Consider the following 20,181-nt stretch of genomic DNA (forward strand, 5'->3'; position numbering starts at 1 on the left):
ACGGACATGACAAAGTTCAATCCACCTCCACCATCAACAGGCTGCCGCTGCAGCAGCAGCAGCCGCAGCAGCAGCCGCCGCCGCCGCCGCCGGCTCCTCCCTCCACGAAGTTTTCAGCATCTCCAACTCGCCTCCTCTGCCCAGCAACGAGATGCGTTCGCCTGTTGCACAACTGCTGGAAACGGACGAGGAACCGATGAGAACCTCGGCAGCGGGGAGCAGCGCAACCATGTTTCCCGCGGCTGCTCTTTCCTCTCCCAGGCCGCCCCTCGTTTAAGGGCAGGGAGCAGCAAAAGTCAGCAGCGGAGGCGGCGGAGTTAGATCCAGCGCCCCGAAAGCAGCCAGCCGCAATTTGCAGACTCAACTTTTGTTTGCTTTTACACTTGGAGGGAGCGAAGGGCGGGAGGAAGGGAGGGAGGGAGGCGTAGAGCAGCGTTTTCCAACCTTAGGAACTTGAAGATGCGTGGACTTCAACTCCCAGAATTCCCCAGCCAGCGTAGCTGGCTGGGGAATTCTGGGAGTTGAAGTCCACGCATCTTCAAGTTCCTAAGGTTGGAAAACGCTGGAGTAGAGAACGAAGGATCAGACCGACCTTTCGCTTAAGCTCTCAAGAGAAAGGAGGAACTGTATATCCCTGTCTATCAAGTCAGAAGTGTGTGAGTGTGTGTGTGTGTGTGTGTGTGTGTGTAGTGGGGGGGGAAATATTCCGATCTACAAGGGGCGTGGGAGAGGAAAGCCTTCCCCCGCTTCTTAGCAACGTTTAAGGTCGCAGCTTCCTAAGAGACGAGTCCCGACTAGTCTGCATCAACACGTACAGAACGGGGCGGGTGTGTGTGTGTGTGTGTGTGTGTGTGGAGGGAGAGAGGGGAGTGTGTTTTGCAATTCGTTTTAGATGTAGCGATTGGAAAGGGGGGTGGGGGGTGGGGGGTCGGCGTCGGCGATAACTTGAAAGACGGTGAGAAAAGAAACCACTAAGATCTTGGACCACTGAGATGTTAACTTCGCTCCGTTTAGTAAACAGCCCGCAAGGGGGAAAAAAAAAGAACGCGACCCGTTTTCCTGGTTTCGGATACATTCGGGCGCTTTCCTGTACTCGTGACGAGGGTGCGCTTCCTTCTACGATCCGTACCCAGAGAGAGATGTCCAGTTGACACAGCATACGTGGAAAAAACACACACACACACACACGAAAGAGGCGATTTCTCCCTCTTTCCTTTCCCTCTCTCCCCCTCCCCCTCCCCACAAAAAACTTTCTGGGCGTTAAGGGCTCTTGATAGTGCCTGGCACCTTCCCTGAAGGCCAAGGAAAAAGCCAGAGAAGCTGGCAAGATCCGCAAAAGCTTCTACCTCCCACTTCCCCGCCCAGGGTTGAGGGGAGGGTGGTGAAGGGAACGAGAAGTACCGAACTGCGAATTAAAAAGACACACACATTAACACAGATGCTTCTAGCAAGCGCCCTAAACAAGGCGGAAAAGTTAACAGCAACAGATGCCCAGGAAGAGCAAAAGCCCCAAACGAGTTACTCCCCCCCCTGGTTTCCATCCAACCCCCCCCCACATACACACACACATACACACACACTCCGGCCGGTTCTCTACCTTGAGAAAGACGACTCCATTTCCACATAAAGAGAGGGGAGCCAAACGCCAGCTCGCTCCCCATCATCTTTGTCAACAAATCATAAAAACTTCACCAACTGGAGAAAGGGGGAAGCGAACCAACGAGCAAGGAGGGATGTGCTTGACGCGAGCGAGGCCAATTGGGTTAAAAGATGCTGCTTCTCGCAGGCCCTTCCAACTTCGCTGGTTAAAAATAAACTTTGCTGTAGGAGGGGAGGCGAGAGAGATGATCTGGATGAATTCCTGAGCTCAGACGGTTTAATATGGATGAGCATCAGGTCCTGCAGGCAACAGTCTGCAACGGGTGTTGCTGGTTGGTACAGTTTGCAACACGGAAGAAGCGGGGGGGGGAGAGTCGGGGGGGGGGGCAAGGCCAGGAGGAGCGGGGGATGGGGTGGAAAAGCAGAAAAGGCTGCATGGACTTTTCAGCATCACCGACGCTGACTGCCAGACAACTTTTTCTAAACTTTTTTTTTTCTCTCCTCCCTCCCGGAAAAAAGCTACGATGCAAAAAATGAAAACAAGAAAAAAAAAGTCATGTCATTCTCTCAAAACGGTCAAAGCTCCCTATGCGATTTCTCTTCCCTCCCTCCCTCCCCCCACCCCCCCACCCCCCCATCCCGGTCTCATCCACCCCGCAAATACATTCCTCGCCGGGCTTTCTAAATCATCGGCTTCACCGAAAACTTTTTCCTTTTTCCTCCTTTTCTTTCCAAGGCGCAGGTAGAGAAATTTGACCTTGCGCTCTCGCGTACTTACGTTTGACTTGCTCCAGACTTGGCTGCTTGGGTCGAGCCATGATGGAAAGCTGGACTGGCGATGGTGCGATCGAGTGGTGGGTTCGTGTTTTGTTTTTGTTTTTTTTAAAAAAATAATAATAATGCGAGGGAGGGGAGAAAATGGGTGGAAGGAAAAAGAGAGGGAGACAGCGAAGAGAGAAAAACGAAGTTTGTTCCGGAGGGAGAAGGGGGGGGAAGAGAGAGAGAGAGAGAGAGAGAGAGAGGAATCAAATTCAAAATGGCGTTTCTATGGATGTGCAAAGTTCATCAACTCTACGATAAGTTCCCTTCTTCCTCTTCCCCGAAGGAAGAAGATGGACAAAGTTATGGACCTTCAGCTCTACAGATGCGCTTCGAATGCGCCCCCGTCCTCGCCCCCCTGCCCACTTCTCAGCCGCTCTCCCCCTCTCACCCTAAGTAGACACATCACGTGTTGCTCCTGCTAGTCTCCAGGGGACGTGTTACTCAGCCAGGCTGCTGCTCGCTTGTTGGTTGCGAGCGGTAGCATCCCTATCTCTCTCGCTCCTTCTCTTTGGCTGGGAGGGGCTCCTCCTCCTCCTCCTCCTCCTCCTCCTGCTCCAAGAAGAGAAGTGAGTAAAACTTTTCTCCTTCCTCCTCCTTCCTCTCTCTACACCACCCACCCCCCCAGTTGTCTTGAGCCAGGAAGAGGACTACTTAGCAACTCGGGCGACACTTTGTCAAAGCATCAGGAGACAACTTTCAGCCTCGTCTCTGCCCGCCCCCCCCCTTTGCAGCGTCGCCGCGTATTAATAACTAACTTCGCCGTTCCCTTCCTTCGAATGATGGTGGGGATACGAAGGAGGAAGTGTGCAGACTAGAAAGGCTCTTGGCGGTAACGTACCATCTGGCGGCGGTGGCGACTGCTGCTCCCCTCCATTACAGACTTCCAGTTGTAAGGAGGAAGCGCTGCTGCTGCTGCGCCGAGAGAGGCAGTTGGGTGTTAGGGACTGATAAAGCGTCAGGGATGCAGACGGTACAGTATCTGCTTTGAAGGGATCTCCGGGTTGCCCCGCTCCCTGTCTCGACCGGCTTAATCCATTGTCAGCCAGGTGCCACGCATTCATCTCTCTTTCTCCTCCTCCACCCCCCCCCCGCCACTTAATTAACCAGAAAGGCAAAGAAGCCCCATGGTTGTTGTGGCTATATTCCAGCCGAGGGGGTGGATGGAGCAACAAGTCGGCGCAATTAGCAATGGGCTTGCAAGCTCCGATATGTAAGCTAAGTTCAGGGCGTCTCGTAGGAGTCCTTCTCATCACTTGCGCCATCCAGACGAATGGATAGGAGTAAGGCTCCTCCATGTTACTTCAGATGTTATTCACCCAGAATTAACTTTGTTGTTGTTTTTAGCAGGCAGAACTAATAGCAGAAAATACTATGATGTTTTTTTGCACAGGGATATTTTAATTATTGTAATGTCTGAGACTTATGTTACTTGCTTCCTTTTTAAAAATAAAATAAAATAAAAGCCTGGTATGGAAATCAAATAAAGTAGTATCTCAATAATGTGCTCAGTATGTCAATTTTTGACAGGATGTTGTCTGGTTAATTCACTTTTTGAAAGTATAATTTGGTTGGTTGGGGCATAGTATACAGAGTGAGAGAGCTCATTCATTAGGGTTTAGCATGATGTACCAATGGGAGCATTTTGTCATATTCAACAAACACTGGTTGAAAATCTTGGTTCTGCATTATGTGGGATCATGTGTAATTAATTTCTTAGCTGCCTTGTAAACCCATATGCCCAAGGATGCCTTGCATGCCAGCATAGCTCAGTCTTGAACATAATTACCTCTAAGTTCATCAGGCCTTATGTCCAAATGCACTGTGCCCTTAACTTGGTTTTTTTTTATTACTTCCTCCTGTCAGATCTTTTTGGATGCTCATAAATAAGTTCCACAGATAGCTGAGGAACTGGCTCCCAAGTAAGCATTTTTAGAATGTAGCCTTAAGGACATGCTGTTTATTCCTCTAATATAATAGTTTGGTTTAAAAGTATTTAATTTTCGTTCAGCTCAGGTACCCAAGTTACTACTTTTAGTAAGTTTCTTATTGGTTTGAATCCAAATTTGTCACACATGGAGGTCACGAGAAAGGAAATGGGGGTGTAGGATTTGCAGGATTTGGGGGCAACTCCAGAGCATGATAAGTATGACAAAGGTCCATGAGGAAGGGGGGGAAATAATCTAAAATAGGGATTCATTCTTTTCTCCTACACAGAGGCTCTGTTGAATTTTGGTCTATTCTAGGGATGAAAAGAGTTCTACTATTTGTGGGACAGGTGGTTTGCATCCATTGTCCCAGACTAGTGGAATAGTAGGCCTTTAAAGAACTCAAAAGATTGCTAAATGGATGATCAGAATTGGTGAGTACAACAGAATTTCCAGTGAATATGTACTGGTGATACTACAACAGATAGCATATGGTAGCATTGCTTACTGTAGGGAGGCACATTTGCTTTGCAAAACAATTTTAAAATTAACATTTGCCAGAGTGCTGTATTCAACGGGAGTCAAAGAACTTCTTTGGGTTATACTAATAAATCTAGTGTACAGAACTGTATGGGGATGTTTTTTGATCCCATTATTAAATTGTGTCAGGGCACGTGTCTTGGGAAGAGGGCTCCCTACTGTAATTGCAGTACACTGGCTTGAAATCACATGGAAGCATGTGAAATCACATGGAAGCTCAAGTTCATACAACTGGCATAGACTCCTACATAGTTACATTCATCCTGTTAGGCTATGTTGACATGGTACCCAAAATATTTGCAGAGTTTGTAGGATACTCTGAACATGAAAAAACCACATTGCTTGGATTTTATGCACTCTGCTAAATGATGGTTCCTTGTGTCCTGCGAATACAGTTGTTCACTATGGAGTCAGGCTTTCCTCTTGTTCCTTTATTTTTTTTCTAGTAATCACAGAGAACATCTGGAAAGGAGACGCAAAATGAAGATTATCTAGACCTGGTACAAACCCTTCCAAATAGTAACTGAAGAAAAAAATGTCCCTGCTCAAATGTCCACTCATTCCAGTTTCTTTGTCCTCTGTCTCTCCCTCCCCACTCCCCAGCCAAGCATAAAGTATTTTGGAACTATTGACTATACTTAACGTTTATTGTGTTCTCTGAGATGTTCCTGATTTGGGAGTGGGTGTTAAACTCTGGCAAGTTGAGTTCCCCTGCAGGTATTATTATTTTGTTCACCACTGGGTGGTTTCAGAAATGATTAGCATTCAGAAAAGTGAGGTTGCTATTTCTGTGATATGCCTGAGTAAAGCAGTGGTAGTGGTATTCAGAAAGAAAATGGAGAGAATCCATTAATTCACCTATGGGAGAGAAGGCCTTAAATTCAGACTCTTACAATTATTGATTTTGGCTACCTGCATTTGCCCATGTGCCTCCTGATGCTAGGACCTTTTCTGATTGAACCTGGAAGCAGAGATAGCAATTCATGAACCACATAAGAAACATTAATTCAGTTCCCCACACCGTAACTCAGTGTGATCAATTAGGTGACATTGCCAAAAAGAGTGAAAATTGAATACATTTGCATAAAATGTGTTGATCCCAATGACTTAAATGTAGAAATGATTACTGCGAATTAAACAGAAAGTCAAAGGACTGTACAACATCCCTTACCATAAGTGCAGAAGACTACATCCTGCTAATTATGTGCCTCATTGATAATGGGTAACTGAAGGGCCCTGCTCTCCTCTTGCTGGGGTTCTTTTAACTTCCAAGTAGATTTGGAGAATCTTCCAGACAGAGGAAGTCTTCAGATTGAGGACAGTCCACTGACTGTCTTGAAACAGAGGACTGTGTCCTCAGTAGATCAGCTGCCAAATTCTATTCAGACTCTTTTTTTTAATTCCATTTATATCCCGCCCTTCTCCGAAGACTCAGGGCGGCTTACAAGCTTAGCAGTAGCCTTCATTCTATGTATATGCCTGCTTATTAGGGCTTTCACACACACCCCAAGCGGCATTATTACAAAGTCAGCTTAATTGCCCCCAACAATCTGGGTCCTCATTTTACCTACCTCGGAAGGATGGAAGGCTGAGTCAACCTTGAGCCTGGTGGGATGCGAACCTGCACTAATTGCAGGCAGCTGGTGTTACTTAAGGAGGCATTAGCCCACTGCTCCACCAAGGCTCCATTTAAAAAATAAATAAATTCAAGGGTAGAGAATGATGGAGATTTGGTATGTTTACTTTTCTTTTGCCACTTAAGCTCTTCCTGGGGATGCTGGGATAGAAAGTTATACCAGGAAGAAGAAAAAGCAACATTGGAAAATGCCAGGCAGAGAAAGGTGACACCTCTGCCTGAGATGTCTTTTTCTTTTCTCTGCCTCCTTTAGTTCCTCTTAGGAAACCAAGCTTAGCCACTGAGTTACAGCACAAGATTCTCCTCTCATAATCTTCTCTCCCTATTTGATATCTTCAGAAAAGGGGGGGGGGAATAGATTGCAGAAAAGAAAAGCTTTTCTCATCTAGAAACTGTTTCTTTATCATTAACTCTTCACTTATGGTAGCACAAGCAGACTGTCAAGAGTGCTATTAGGTCACCTTATATGTTAGGACATAGTGCAGCTCTTCCCAAATTTTTCTGGAATTCCTTAGATACAGAGGTAAATAACCGAGTTCCAGTCGTCCTATATCAGGGCTCTCCAAAACTTGGTAACTTTGTAAGTCTTGTAGACTTCAATTCCCAGAGTTCCTCAGCCAGTCATGCTGGCTGGTGAATTCTGGGAATTGAAGTCCACAAGTCTTTAAAGTTGCCAAGTTTGGAGAGCCCTGATATAGGACGACTGGAACAGAGGCTAGCTGGGTGACTTCGGGTCATTCTGTTTCAATGCACCTGTTGCTTTTGTGTGAAAACAGGAGAAGGTGGCATTGTGTACACCACCTTAAATTTACAAAATAAAGCTGGGATGTAAATTTAGCAAGTAAATAACAGCAACTGATTTGACAGTGCTTGTTTTAAAATGTCTTCTTAGATTGCTGAGCTAATGAAATCTGCAATGCTGACTAATTTGTATGTTTATTAGTTCGTTATGTAAGGCATTCATAAACCACATACTAATGCAAAGCCTTGTTAAGATGATGCGTGGAAAATAAATGAACAATAATATGTTACAAAGAAAATACACAGCATTACTTACATACAGTATATAAGAAAAGTTGGATTTATTTATTTATTTAGTTAGTTAGTTAGTTATATTTATATACCGCCCTATTCCCTGAGGACTCAGGGCGGTTTACAGGGAATTAAAAATCCAAAATACAAAAATTAAGAACCAAATTAAAAAATATTAAATTAACCCTGTACTCAATTAAAAGAACCCCAAATTAAAAATTTCTCCTCAGTCTGGGCCCGAGAGCTCGAAGAGCCAGGTCTTCAGGCCCCAGCGGAATGATCGGAGGTCGGGGGCAGTTCTCAGCTCCACCGGCAGCTGGTTCCAGAGGGCAGGCGCTCCCACCGAGAAGGCCCTATCCCTGGGTGTCACCCGCCGGCAATCTCTTACCGGCGGGACCCTGAGCAGACCCTCCCCGTGGGAGCGCACTGGGCGAAGGGCGTTTGATTACGTAGCTCCACGTTCTCTTTGAGGAAAGCACTAATAAAATAATGGGTTCTAAAATGCCTGTAGCAAAGGATTCACATAAATGCCAGCCCTAAGGAGTTCTCTCAGTTGTGGAACTTAAGGCAGCAGATAACACAAATCTTCAAATAGACATAGCTCTGAATTACTCAGTGATTCTACTGAATCTACTGCAGTGTTTCCCAACCTTGGCAACTTTTAAGATGATGATGACGACAACAACAATAATAACAATAATAGAAGAATTGGAGGTCTTCTAGTCCAACCGCCTTGTCAGGCAGGAAATTCTATACCATTTCAGACAAATGGCTGTCCAGTCTTCTTAAAAACTTCCAGTGTTGGAGCATTCACAACTTCTGGAGGCAGGTTGTTCCACTGATTAATTGTTCTGTCAGGAAATTTCTCCTTAGTTGTAGGTGTTGCTTGTCTCTGATTAGTTTCCATCCATTGCTTCTTGTCCTGCCTTTAAGTGCTTTGGAGAACAGCTTGACTCCCTCTTCTTTGTGGCAACCCCTGAGATATTGGAACACTGCTATCATGTCCCCCCTCGTCCTTCTCCTCACCTAACTAAATATACTCTTCAACTTCTGGGGAATTCTGGGAGTTGAAATCCATACATCTTAAAAGTTGCCAAAGTTGAAAAACACTGATCTACTGTATTAACTCTATGTTGGGGCCAAACAGGCAGGATTGGAGGCCTTCCTCTATTTGCACCCAGGCTCTTTTTAATGCCATGACTTCATCTCCTCTTCAACCCATACCTGATGTAGTTTAAAAGTTGTCCTTTATTGTTCTGGTCTTAAAGCAGTACTTTATGGCAATTCTGACCTGGGACATTCTGTTATATTTCACTGGCCATTTAAGTCAATGCCACAGTCAAGGGGTCAATCAACATTTATTGGCCATTTTAGGTTGGTGAAGGCATGTTCCTTTCCTTCCTTGTGTATTGTCTCTCAGATATGCTTGGGCACTTAAGAGTTTGGTTCTTTCAAAGCTGGCACCTCTCTCTCCCCACCAGCTCCCCAAGTTCAGAGATTTGGATCAGTCTCAATGATAGTTGATTAGTGGGAGCAAGATGGACAACTACACGGTGTAGTAAGGTAATGAGAGTTCTCTTTTCCTGCTGCTTCACCTACCTCTTTTTATGCCTGTCAGCTACATCTGCCAGATTGCTCTTGGATGTGGGTTGAGTACTTATTCTAGAAGTGTGCTGTTTCAACTGAGACTCCTTCTAAATGTACATGGGCAAGACACGCATAACCAGAGCAATTTTTGACAAGAGTTAAATCCAGTCATCTAGCAATCATCAGAACTGGACTCTTCTCCGTCTCCATCCTACCATCTCCATCCTATTATGTGACTAGTCAATTGTTTTCCTACTGTTTAGTGACATTTGGTAAAAGGGAAGGGAAACAGCTAGAGATACTATACACTTATACTCAGGGCTTTTTTTGGTCATAGAACGCTCAGAACGGAGTTCCGGCACCTTTTTTGGATGGAACTTTGTAGGGTAGGCAAGGCGGGTTGTATGACATGTGTGAGTTCCGGCACCTTTTTCTTTTACAAAAAAAGCACTGCTTATACTTATCTTTAAATCATCCTGTACACCATAAATAAGGACAGTATCAATGGCAGCATTGTGCCTGTGCCGGTACAGGGATTGCCAGTGGAACAGCAGGTTTTACCATATCTTGGTGCAATTTTATGCTCCTGAAAAAGTTATGAATAACACTTTAGCTTGACTGCTAAGAAGCCATTGATATTTATTCTCTTAACATCAGACACCCACAGTGAGGCTGAAGAATAAGATTTCCACATTTCATATACATGCCTATAAACATGGACAAGCAATCTACAACAGTTGGGCCAGCCAATCTCCTGGTTCCATGTAAGTGTTTAATATTTTTTGCAATGGATTAATGAAACAAAATGGGAAGCTGACAGATTTCAAAGTTTCAGTTTTCGATATTATGTTGTTTTCTCTCAGACTATCTCTGTAGCATCTCTCTGTTCCACACACAACCTTACAGTTGCAAGAAAAAGTATGTGAACCCTTTGGGATTACATGGAGTTTTGCATGAATTGGCCATAAAATGCGCGTCATGTAAGTCACAACAATAGAAAAACACAGTCTGCTTAAAATAATACTACACAAACATTAGCTGTTGTCATGTTTTAATTGAAGATAAGATGGAAACATTCACAGTGCAGGGTGGAAAAAGTATGTGAACCTTTGGACTTAATAACTGGTTGACCCTCCTTTGGCAGCAATAACCTCAACCAAACGTTTCCTGTAGTTGCAGATCAGACCTGCACAACGATCTGGAGTAATTTTGGACCACTCCTCTTCACAAAACTGTTTCAGTGTAGCAATATTCTTGGGATGTCTGGTGTGAATCGCTCTCTTAAGGTCATGCCACAGCATTTCAATCGGGTTGAGGTCAGGACTCTGACTGGGCCACTCCAGAAGGCGTATTCTGTTCTGTTGAAGCCTTTGTTTTGTTGAATTACTTGTATGCTTTGGGTCATTGTCCTGTTGCATCACCCATCCTCTGTGGAGCTTCAGTTGGCGGACAGATGGTCGTACATTTTTCTGCAAAATGTCCTGATAAACTCTGGAATTCATTTTCCCATCAATGACAACAATCTGTCCAGGCCCTGAGGCAGCAAAGCAGCCCCAAACCATGATGCTCCCTCCACCATGTTTTACAGTGGGGATGAGGTTTTGATGTTGGTGTGCTGTGCCTTTTTTTCTCCACACATAGTGTTGTGTGTTTTTCCCAAACAACTCAATTTTGGTTTCATCTGTCCACAGTATATTTTGCCAGTAGTGCTGTGGAACATCCAGGTGCTCTTTTGCAAACTTTAAACGTGTTGCAATATTTTTTTTGGACAGCAATGGCTTCCTCCGTGGTGTCCTCCCATGTACTCCATTCTTGTTTAATGTTGTCCTTATTGTAGATGTGTCAACAAAAATGTTAGCATGTGCCAGAGATTTCTGTAGGTCTTTAGCTGACACTCTAGGATTCTTCTTTACCTCATTAAGCATTATGTGCTGTGCTCTTGCAGTCATTTTTACAGGACAACCACGCCTAGGGAGAGTAGCAACAGTGCTAAACTTTCTCCATTTGTAGACAGTCTGTCTTACCATGGACACATGAACATCAAGGCTTTTGGAGATACTTTTGTAACCCTTTCCAGCTTCATGCAAGTCAACAATTCTTGATTGTAGGTCTTCTGAGAGCTCTTTTCTGCGAGGCATGGTTCACATCAGACAGTGCTTCTTGAGACTAGTAAGCCCAAAACAGGTGTGTGTTTTTAAAGGGCAGGACATCTGTCAGCAACACATCCAATATCATCACACTGGTTGGAGTCAAGGTTGGCTCACTCCTGGCTCCAATTAGCTCTTGGAGAAGTCATTAGGCTAGGGGTTCACATACTTTTTCCACCTTGCACTGTGAATGTTTCCATCTTATGTTCAATTAAAACATGACAACAGCTAATGTTTGTGTAGTATTATTTTAAGCAGACTGTGTTTTTCTATTGTTGTGACTTACATGACGTTTAGAGCGCATTTTATGGCCAATTCATGCAAAACACGTAATCCCAAAGGGTTCACATACTTTTTCTTGCAACTGTAGATATCAATGTGACCCCTAGGAAGCAGATACTATATCCAAAAGCTCTCCCATGTTTCTTTACAGCGGCTGGAATTCATATATTGAACTAAACCATAATGTGGTTGGCTTGGTTTTAGCTTACTGTGTAAACTGTGCTAAATGTAGGGCTGAAATTATGGTTCAAAATCACACTTTCCCATTATAATCCATAGAACCCAATCACTGATTTGTCATTAATTGGAAGGAGGATTCCATACAGGATGAACCTGTTCTTTCATGGTTTGAAACAGATGAAAACCAAACTGTTAAACTTCAGGCTCAGTTTTAAACAGAGGGGAAAAAACCCCAGAATTTAAACAATTGGGCTATTTTAACAATGGAATAAGTTTTATTCTCTGATGGGGCTATTGCTTTTGTTACCTGCCCTAAAGCGTGGATGGAAACACTATAAATCTATGCAAATCCATGCAAAAAGTTCTAGAAATTGCAGCAAGATTTAATTGACTTACAACAGATTCACCAGCAAAAGCTTTAGCAAGTTAATTGGTACTCAGTTTTAATTAGTGATCGCATGAAAACTGAGGACCCATTTTTGTAACTGAGCCTATTTGGATCTGAGAGATGATTGCAAAAGAGCATTTGGGAAAGAATATTTAAAAGTCTCTTTCTAAAACAGAACAGCGACTTTCATGATGAAGCCAATGGGAACTTGTTACTGAAGAACAAGTCCCATTGGAACCTCTCATAGCCATCTTTTTGGCACAAAGATAATACAAAGTTTTTATAAACAGCTATATACAATATGCAATATGCTACTGTGTGAATAAGTATTTACAGCTTGGGATGCCAATTCAACATTTAGACATTGGAAACAGACACACCTATAATCAGCCTGCAGGAAAGGAAGGAGGAGGAACATTAATATGGGCCAACAGCTCCCATATGTTCCCTATTCCTTTGCAGCTTCATTTAGTAGGACACTTGGGGAAAATGCATCTGATTGTATTGCAACAGAATTGCTTTTTTTCCCCTGGAATGTCACTCCCAGCCCAACAGTTTTCAAACATTACAAATGTTATTTGCATAGTTAATTTAATAAATATTAAAAAAAATAAAAATGAATATTAAAATACAGATAGTCCTTGGCTTACGACCACAATTGAGCCCAGAGTTTATGTTGCTAAGTGAGAAATTTGTTAAGTGAGTTTTGTCCCATTTTTATGATTTTTCTTGCCACATTTGTTAAGTGAATGACTGCATTTGTTAAATTAGTAACATGGTTGCTAAGTGAATCTGGCTTCCCCATTGACTTTGCTGGGTCAGAAGGTCGCAGAGAGTGGTCACATGACTCCGGGACACTGCAACCATCACAAATATGAACCAGTTGCCAAGCATCTGAATGTAAATCACATAACCACAACGGTCATAAGTATGAAAAACGGTCACAAGTCACTTTTTTCAGTGCCGTTGTAAATTCAAATGGTCACTAAATGAACTGTTGTAAGTCGAGGACTACCTATATGTAGTTTGTCATATACAGTGGTACCTTGATACTCAACTGCTTTAAAATTCATTGAATTTGGTACTCAACACATTTTGACGTGAAAATTTTGTCCCAGTATCATTGTTTGTTTGATATCCAACACACAAGCTAGAACTGCTGTGTTGTGACTCACTACATTATTCCTTAGGGGGAAAATTTGTTTGGTACTCATCGTTTTTGGTATTCATTGCACCTCCTGGAACCAATTAACAATGCGTACCGAGGTACCACTGTATAAGTAAAAGCTTCCTATTGAAATATCTGTTTTTGTAAAATATAAACGATAAACACATTTATTATTTCAAAGGGTAGATTTCAATGAAACATTTCCCTATCTATATATCTGTTCATTTAGGATATATAGATAGATGACCATCAGTGTGGTCTGATGCTTAGGGTGCTGGATTAGGAGTGGAAAGACCCAGGCTCTAGTCCTCCCTTAGAAACAGAAGCTGGCTGGGTGACTTTGAACTAGTCACTACCTTTCAGCTCTAGATTAGATAATTCAAAAATACTTTATCTACCAAGCTGCAGAGTGTGGTAGATCCACTCCATAACCTTTAATGAAGAAGTCTTCATCCTATTGTGTACTCATTTAGGATGGTGATGATACATGAAATATATGTTTAATATTTTAATCACATATTAGTCACATGACTGTGCAGATTTAGATGATATATGCTGTTACCTGCAGTAAAGTTCAAGACTAGTACATATTTGAAGTAAAAATAGCCAACTGGGCTGGCAATCTGCTTTGACATCTTTGATGAGCCAGCATCTTCCAAAGCTTCTGCAGGGGGGAGCTAAGGGGGAAGCCATAGGATGCTGTCCCTCAGAATCATGGCATCAGTTTCTCAGTACCATCATCCAGGATTTGGCCTCACCCTCCCTCAAGGAAATAGTGGCCCTGAATTTATAAGGTTATCTCAACATTTCACAAGAAGGCAATCAGCAGTATCACTGCTCCATCTTTAGAGAAACAATAGTTTTCAGTGAAAGACAGTCTCCTCCTGATACTGTTATCACTGTGTGAATGCGTTATTAATCAGGACATCTGAATCCATTAACAGACAAAAAGAGGAGTGGCTGCTAGGTAGATGATCTTTCAGAGTGATTAGATCAACTTTGTAGAGGAATGAATGGTCTATGACTACAAGCCAGATGGAACTTCAAAGCATGAGAATAGGTTCCAGGATATACAGCAATTCTCTTAGTCCATGACAGCAAACTTACCTTAAGAATGATAAAGGCTGAATTACAATCCATTTCATCAGATCTGTGTCTTGAACTGAAAGGTAAGAATGTGGATACAAATGCTCAGTTGTAGAGAGGAAAACAGTTAAGGAGTGGATCATGTTTTCATTGGTGCACAGTCTTGATAATTTAAAGCCCAATGGTATAAGTAGCCCAGCTTTTATTCACCAAAGCTTCCAATGGTGATAACACTGTTGTTTTAGATTTGCATTGTTAAAGACTTCATCTCTCCTGAATATAGGTTTCCCAGAAGCCCATTAACCCCTTTAATTCCAGATGGAGGTGGAGCTCTTGATTGAGTTTGTCACAGGAAAAGCTCTAGCTATTTGTACTCTTCCCTACTTTTTATTTTAAAAGCGAGTAAGCCTGATAACCTTCCTTCAGTTCATCCACTGATTTAAGAATTTGGCTTTCTTCTGAATGGATTGTCAGCTTGTTTCTTAGATGGATCACTGCTTGAATAAAGTAGGGCCCTAATTAATGTATTGCAAAGGTAAGCTGAAGATTATGGTTTTGCCCATTATCACATACTATTGGGCAATTCTGTGTGTGCTATTCAGGAACACTCCATTACACCCACGGGTGTGCCTGAGGTTCACCCCCATTTGTTTCTTCTCCCTGTAATAATTTCTACTATGACGAGTCTAACAGCTTTTAAGGCATGATGAAAATGAAAAGTGTATCTACTGAATACAGATGGATGTTTTTTTGTGTTTTTTTAAAATCCCATTTATATCCCGTGCTTCTCCGAAGACTCAGGGCGGCTTACAATCTAAGCACAAATCAATGTGCTTAGCAATAGCCTTCATTCTATGTATATGCCTGCTTATTAGGACTTTTGCCCCCCCCCCAAGCGGCATTATTACAAAGTCAGCTTATTGCCCCCAACACTCTGGGTCCTCATTTTACCTACCTCGGAAGGATGGAAGGCTGAGTCAACCTTGAGCCTGGTGGGACGCGAACCTGCACTAATTGCAGGCAGCTGGTGTTACTTAAGGAGGCATTAGCCCACTGCTCCACCAAGGCTGTTGATGGAACAGTTGTGATTTTTGTCATTACTACATTACACTGTCTCAAAAAAACCACCCCTGTCTTGAATGCATGTATTTTTAGAATGAATTTGTATATGTATGATGTGCTGTATTTTTTTTTATCGAACTTTCGGTATGCTTAATACATTGTCCTAATGTAGTTTTAATGTTACAGAGGGATAATATCAAGTTCACATGAAGTACTAGTACTGTTTTATGCTGCACTGGTAGGACCACACTTGGAATACTGCATCCAGTTTTGCTCACCTTGATACCAAAAAACAAAACAAAACACAGACATTGAGACTTTAGAAAGCATGCAGAGAAGAGCAACAAAAAATGATTAGGGATTTAGAATCTAATACAATGAACGGTTGCAGGAACTGGGTATGTCTTGTCTAACAAAGAGAAGGACTAGGGATGGCATGATAGCAGTCTTCTAATATTTGAGGGGCTGTCACAGAGAAGAGGGGGTTAACCAGGGGTGTCAAACTCAATTTCATTGAGGGCCGCATCAGCATTGCGGTTGCCCTCAGGGGGCCGGGTGGATGTGGCCTGGGTGGGCATGGCCTACTGGGTGGGCGTGGCCTGAGTGTGTATGGCCTACTGGGTGGGCATGGCCAGCTCTACATCGTTCGCTTCAAGGGTGCCTATGGGTGCCTGGGCAGGAGTGGGACAGATCTGAGGGTCTCTGGGCCAGGGCCAAGGCAGTGGGGGCCGTTCCCTCACTGTTTCCAGGATGGCTTCGCGGGCCGCATGAAACCACTTTACGGGCCGGATCTGGCCCCCGGGCCTTGTGTTTGACATGTCTGGGTTAACCTATTCTCCAAAAAGCACCTGAGGCCAGGACAAGAAGTAGCAGATGGAAACTTATCAAAGAGAGATCTAACCTAGAACTAAAGAGAAATTACCTGTTAGTGAGAACAATCAGTGGAAAGGCTGGCCTCCAGAAGTTGTGGGTGTTCCATCACTGGAGGTTTTTAAGAAGAGATTGGACAGCCATTTGTCTGGAATGGTATAAGTTCTTCTGCTTGAGCAGGGGGCTGGACCAGAGGATCTCTGAGGTACCTCCCAACACTATTATTCTGTTATTCTATCATAATAAGTTCCTTACTTTTCCGTGGACTCATCTCTTCCCTGTCTTTTCTAACTCGCTCTCTTCTCTGGTTGGTTGGACTGAGAAATGGTGATTAGCCCAGAAACACTCCCTTGCAAAGAATGGGTTTGAACATCAGTTCAATTATAATTAGACCAAGTGAATTTTCTCTTCGGGTGAGAGTTTCTGTTTCTGGATGGACCAGTTTGGAAGAAAAGAACTTCTTCCTTTTTATCTGCCTTACCAAGTCTACCTTCACCTGGTCTTTAGACCTTTTGTGGGGAGAACGTTGCTGTCCTATACTACCTGCACCCTGTGGGAAGGAAAGTAGGAGAAAAGAGGGAGTGGTGGATGTTAATAACTCCTCACAAGTATAGCCTTGCCCTTAGCTACCTGCATATTCATTTCAGGTGAATAATGATGACTTCCAGGCATTTAAACCACAGACATGGGTTGGGTGAGTAGTAAACAACTTTACCTGATTTAGTTTTTATCCCAGGCAGCAAAGAAGATAACAGTTTTAGCCACATCGTCTTAGAAATAATGTTCACATCACTGTATACCTCCACACCATGTTTTAACTCCACCCAGTTTGGCACATTTTTGTTCTTGTGACCAAATGGTAAGCTAGAACATTTCTGCAGCCACAAGCCATTTAAAAAACAGCAATAATGGGCTCTGTGTTGGCAATTCACAATGGGAGAGAAAGATGTTTGCCTTATCTCAGTCTTTCAGGTTCCACGGGATTAAATTTCAAGTCAACTGATTCTACGCACTCTTTTTATTATGTTACCATTACATATTTATAACAATAAAATACTACAAACCCTTCCTTAAGGGAAGGAACAAATAGCTTCTAAAAAAATGAGAAACACTAACGGGGCAATACCAAAATATAAAGGCAAAATATTCAGCAGAACCCTCCTTGGACAGTGTAGGACAGATATCCACAGCCGAAGTATGCCAGGAGTTTGGCTTATACATTAAGGCTAATTACCAAATCCATAAATCTTTTGCTCCATCTTTCATATATGCAGTTTTTGTTTGCAATTCCAAAGACCTAACATCAGTCTGCTACAATTTCAATAGAAGATGCAGCTGCTGTAAAAGGGTATTTTACTAACACAGTCAAAATCTGCCTGTTTTTATTTAATAAATAACATGAATCTACACTTGTCTATCAGTCTCAGTCTACCCATCCAACATATTAGAATCTAATGTTTCTGATCGTTCAGAAGGTAAGAAAAATTGTCCTGAATATGCCAAGGGCCCATCTAGTCCAGCATTCTGTATCATCTTATGACCAATGAGGTCGTTAGGAATCTCCAGGGCTTTTTTGTCATAGAATGCTCAGAACGGAGTTCCGGCACCTTTTTTGGATGGAACCTTGTAGGGTAGGCAAGGCAGGTTGTATGACATGTGTGAGTTCCGGCACCTTTTTCTTTTACAAAAAAAGCACTGGGAATCTCCCACATTTGATCAACATTTAGATGAAACCAGAACATTTTTTTACTGTAATTGACTTACAGAACGTCAATTAGAAAAGATTCGTGGATGATCGGTTTTCTATATGGCAATGGCAGCGAGGTTATTAAATGCTCAAAGGTGGAAAAATGCAGAAATAGGCACCACAAAAGAATGGACCATGAAGATGATAGAGCTTGTAGAAATGGCTAAATTAACTTCAGGGAGGGGAAAAAACTACTACTTTTGTAAAAGAATGAAAAACCTTTTTGGACTTTTTGCTGAAAGTGGATAAAAAGTGATTTCTGGATCTATTAATTAGATTAAGGGGCATACAGTATATGTGAGGGAAAGGAAACTTATGCAATTTTGTACGGGGAAGATGATATTGTATGTATGTCTTATAACTGCTGTAGAGAAGATCAGAGGTATTTGATTTTTATCCTGCCTTCATAATTTTTTATAAATAGCTCAAGGGGGTGAACATACATAATACTCCTTCCCACAACAACCCTTTGTGATAGATTGGGCTGAGAGAGAATGACTGGCCCAAGGTCACCCAGCTGGCTTTCTTGCATTAGGTGGGACTAGAACTCACAATCGCCTGGTTTTTAGCCTGCTGCCTTAACTACTAGAGCAAACTGGTTTAAACAATTTGTTTTTGTATTTTCCCCCCTCATTTTCTGTTGTTTGCAATACTGTCCACTTTTTCTTTCTCTCGCTTTTATATTTCTTTGAGTTTATCTTTTATCTTTGTGTATGGAATCTCTCACATTTGAACAGAAGCCAGATCAAGACTAATATTCAGTAGTAATTTAGCTCACCACAAATTTATTTTGTCCCCTTTCAAACGATCTATTGCTACTTCTGAAGGTACCGTATTTCAAGGAATATGGACCTGGGAAAGATATGACTGTTAAAGGAAGAGGAAGGAAAACCTTGGACAAGATATTGCACATACCAGAGATAGGAGATACAGTAGAGTTATTGAGGAAATAACTCAAAATAACTCAGCCTTAATTCTGTTTAGCAAAAGATAGGACAGAAACTTGAACATGCTTTCAAGATTTTGTTATTGCACCCTACAACAATAAACTAGCATTCCTGGAGTCCCCATTATGTTTGTTTCTTGACCTGGTCTATGCTGAAGGGCTGGCAATTTTATAGTTTAACTTGTATGACCACAGTAGTTAAAGACTGGAGAGAATGAGACTCAGATCCAACTCAGTCATCATCAGAAGCTTCCTTGTTCAGACTGGTAAGGTAACATGGGAGGAGAATTGCCTAATGCTGCCTTTAGTCTCTGCAAGTAAGTTGAATATAAAAGCAAGCAACAAATAAATAGTAGGTGTGGAAAGTCATCCAAAATCTGTGAGAAATAATGTACCTCCAGCATATCAAAGCCCTACATGGCTTGGGTCCGGGATATCTGAGGGAACACCTGCTGCCGGCATCAAGTTCCCTTCGTTCCCCATGGTCATATGATCAAAATTCAGACACGACTCATGTTTATAACGGTTGCAGTGTCTCGGGGTCATGTGATCCTCTTTTGCGACCTTCTGACAAGCAAAGTCAATGGGGAAGCCAGATTCACTTAAGAACTGTGTCACTAACTAACTGTGTCACACTGATTTGGTTTACAACTGTGGCAAGGAAGACGTAAAATGGGGCAAAATTGACCTATAGAAATTTTGGGCTAAATTGTGGTCATAAATCAAAGACTACCCTGTATGATGAAGAAGTGAGATAATTGTGTTTGGAAGAATAGCCCTGTTGGATTAGGCCAAGGCCTATCTTTTTCACATACCTCTGAGGTGCTTGAAAGCAGGAGATGGCAGTGGTGATATAGCTGTCTCCTGCCACTGATCTGCTATAACTAGTTTTGAAAGCATCTTATCCTCAGGAGATATCAATAGATCCGATAAATGCATACCTTGGGGGAAGGGCAGGATAAAAATAGATATTTGCGAAGTTTGCTGCACCAGTTTAAAAAAGATGATGGTGCTATTGTTGCTTAGGATGCCTGTTTGATTGCATAACATGTGTTGCATAGACTGGATTGTCTGTGAAGTAATATCCACAAACACACACGCATGTGTGTAGGGACAAATTTAAAAAAATGTGATTTTGAGATACATTAAATTTCTGAATTATTA

General features: G+C 42.6%; 1 protein-coding gene and 1 long non-coding RNA gene across 2 annotated transcripts in view; one reads left to right on the forward strand and one right to left on the reverse strand.

Annotated features, from left to right (window-relative positions):
* Positions 1 to 1,834, reverse strand: part of RREB1 (ras responsive element binding protein 1) — a 171,883-nt gene extending 170,049 nt beyond the window's left edge. Inside the window, exon 1 of the mRNA XM_083359954.1 lies at positions 1,598 to 1,834. The gene's annotated coding sequence lies outside the window, so the exon portion shown is untranslated. The remainder of the gene's footprint in view (positions 1 to 1,597) is intronic.
* A 515-nt stretch (positions 1,835 to 2,349) lies between these two features.
* The window catches only part of LOC310638695, a 31,707-nt gene continuing 13,875 nt past the window's right edge, over positions 2,350 to 20,181 (forward strand). Inside the window, exons 1-2 of the long non-coding RNA XR_014492158.1 lie at positions 2,350 to 2,453; positions 2,705 to 2,987. This is a non-coding gene — a long non-coding RNA (uncharacterized lncRNA). The remainder of the gene's footprint in view (positions 2,454 to 2,704; positions 2,988 to 20,181) is intronic.

The sequence above is a fragment of the Vipera ursinii genome (assembly GCF_947247035.1).
Source record: "Vipera ursinii genome assembly, chromosome: 3".
Classification (NCBI taxonomy): Eukaryota; Metazoa; Chordata; class Lepidosauria; order Squamata; family Viperidae; genus Vipera; species Vipera ursinii.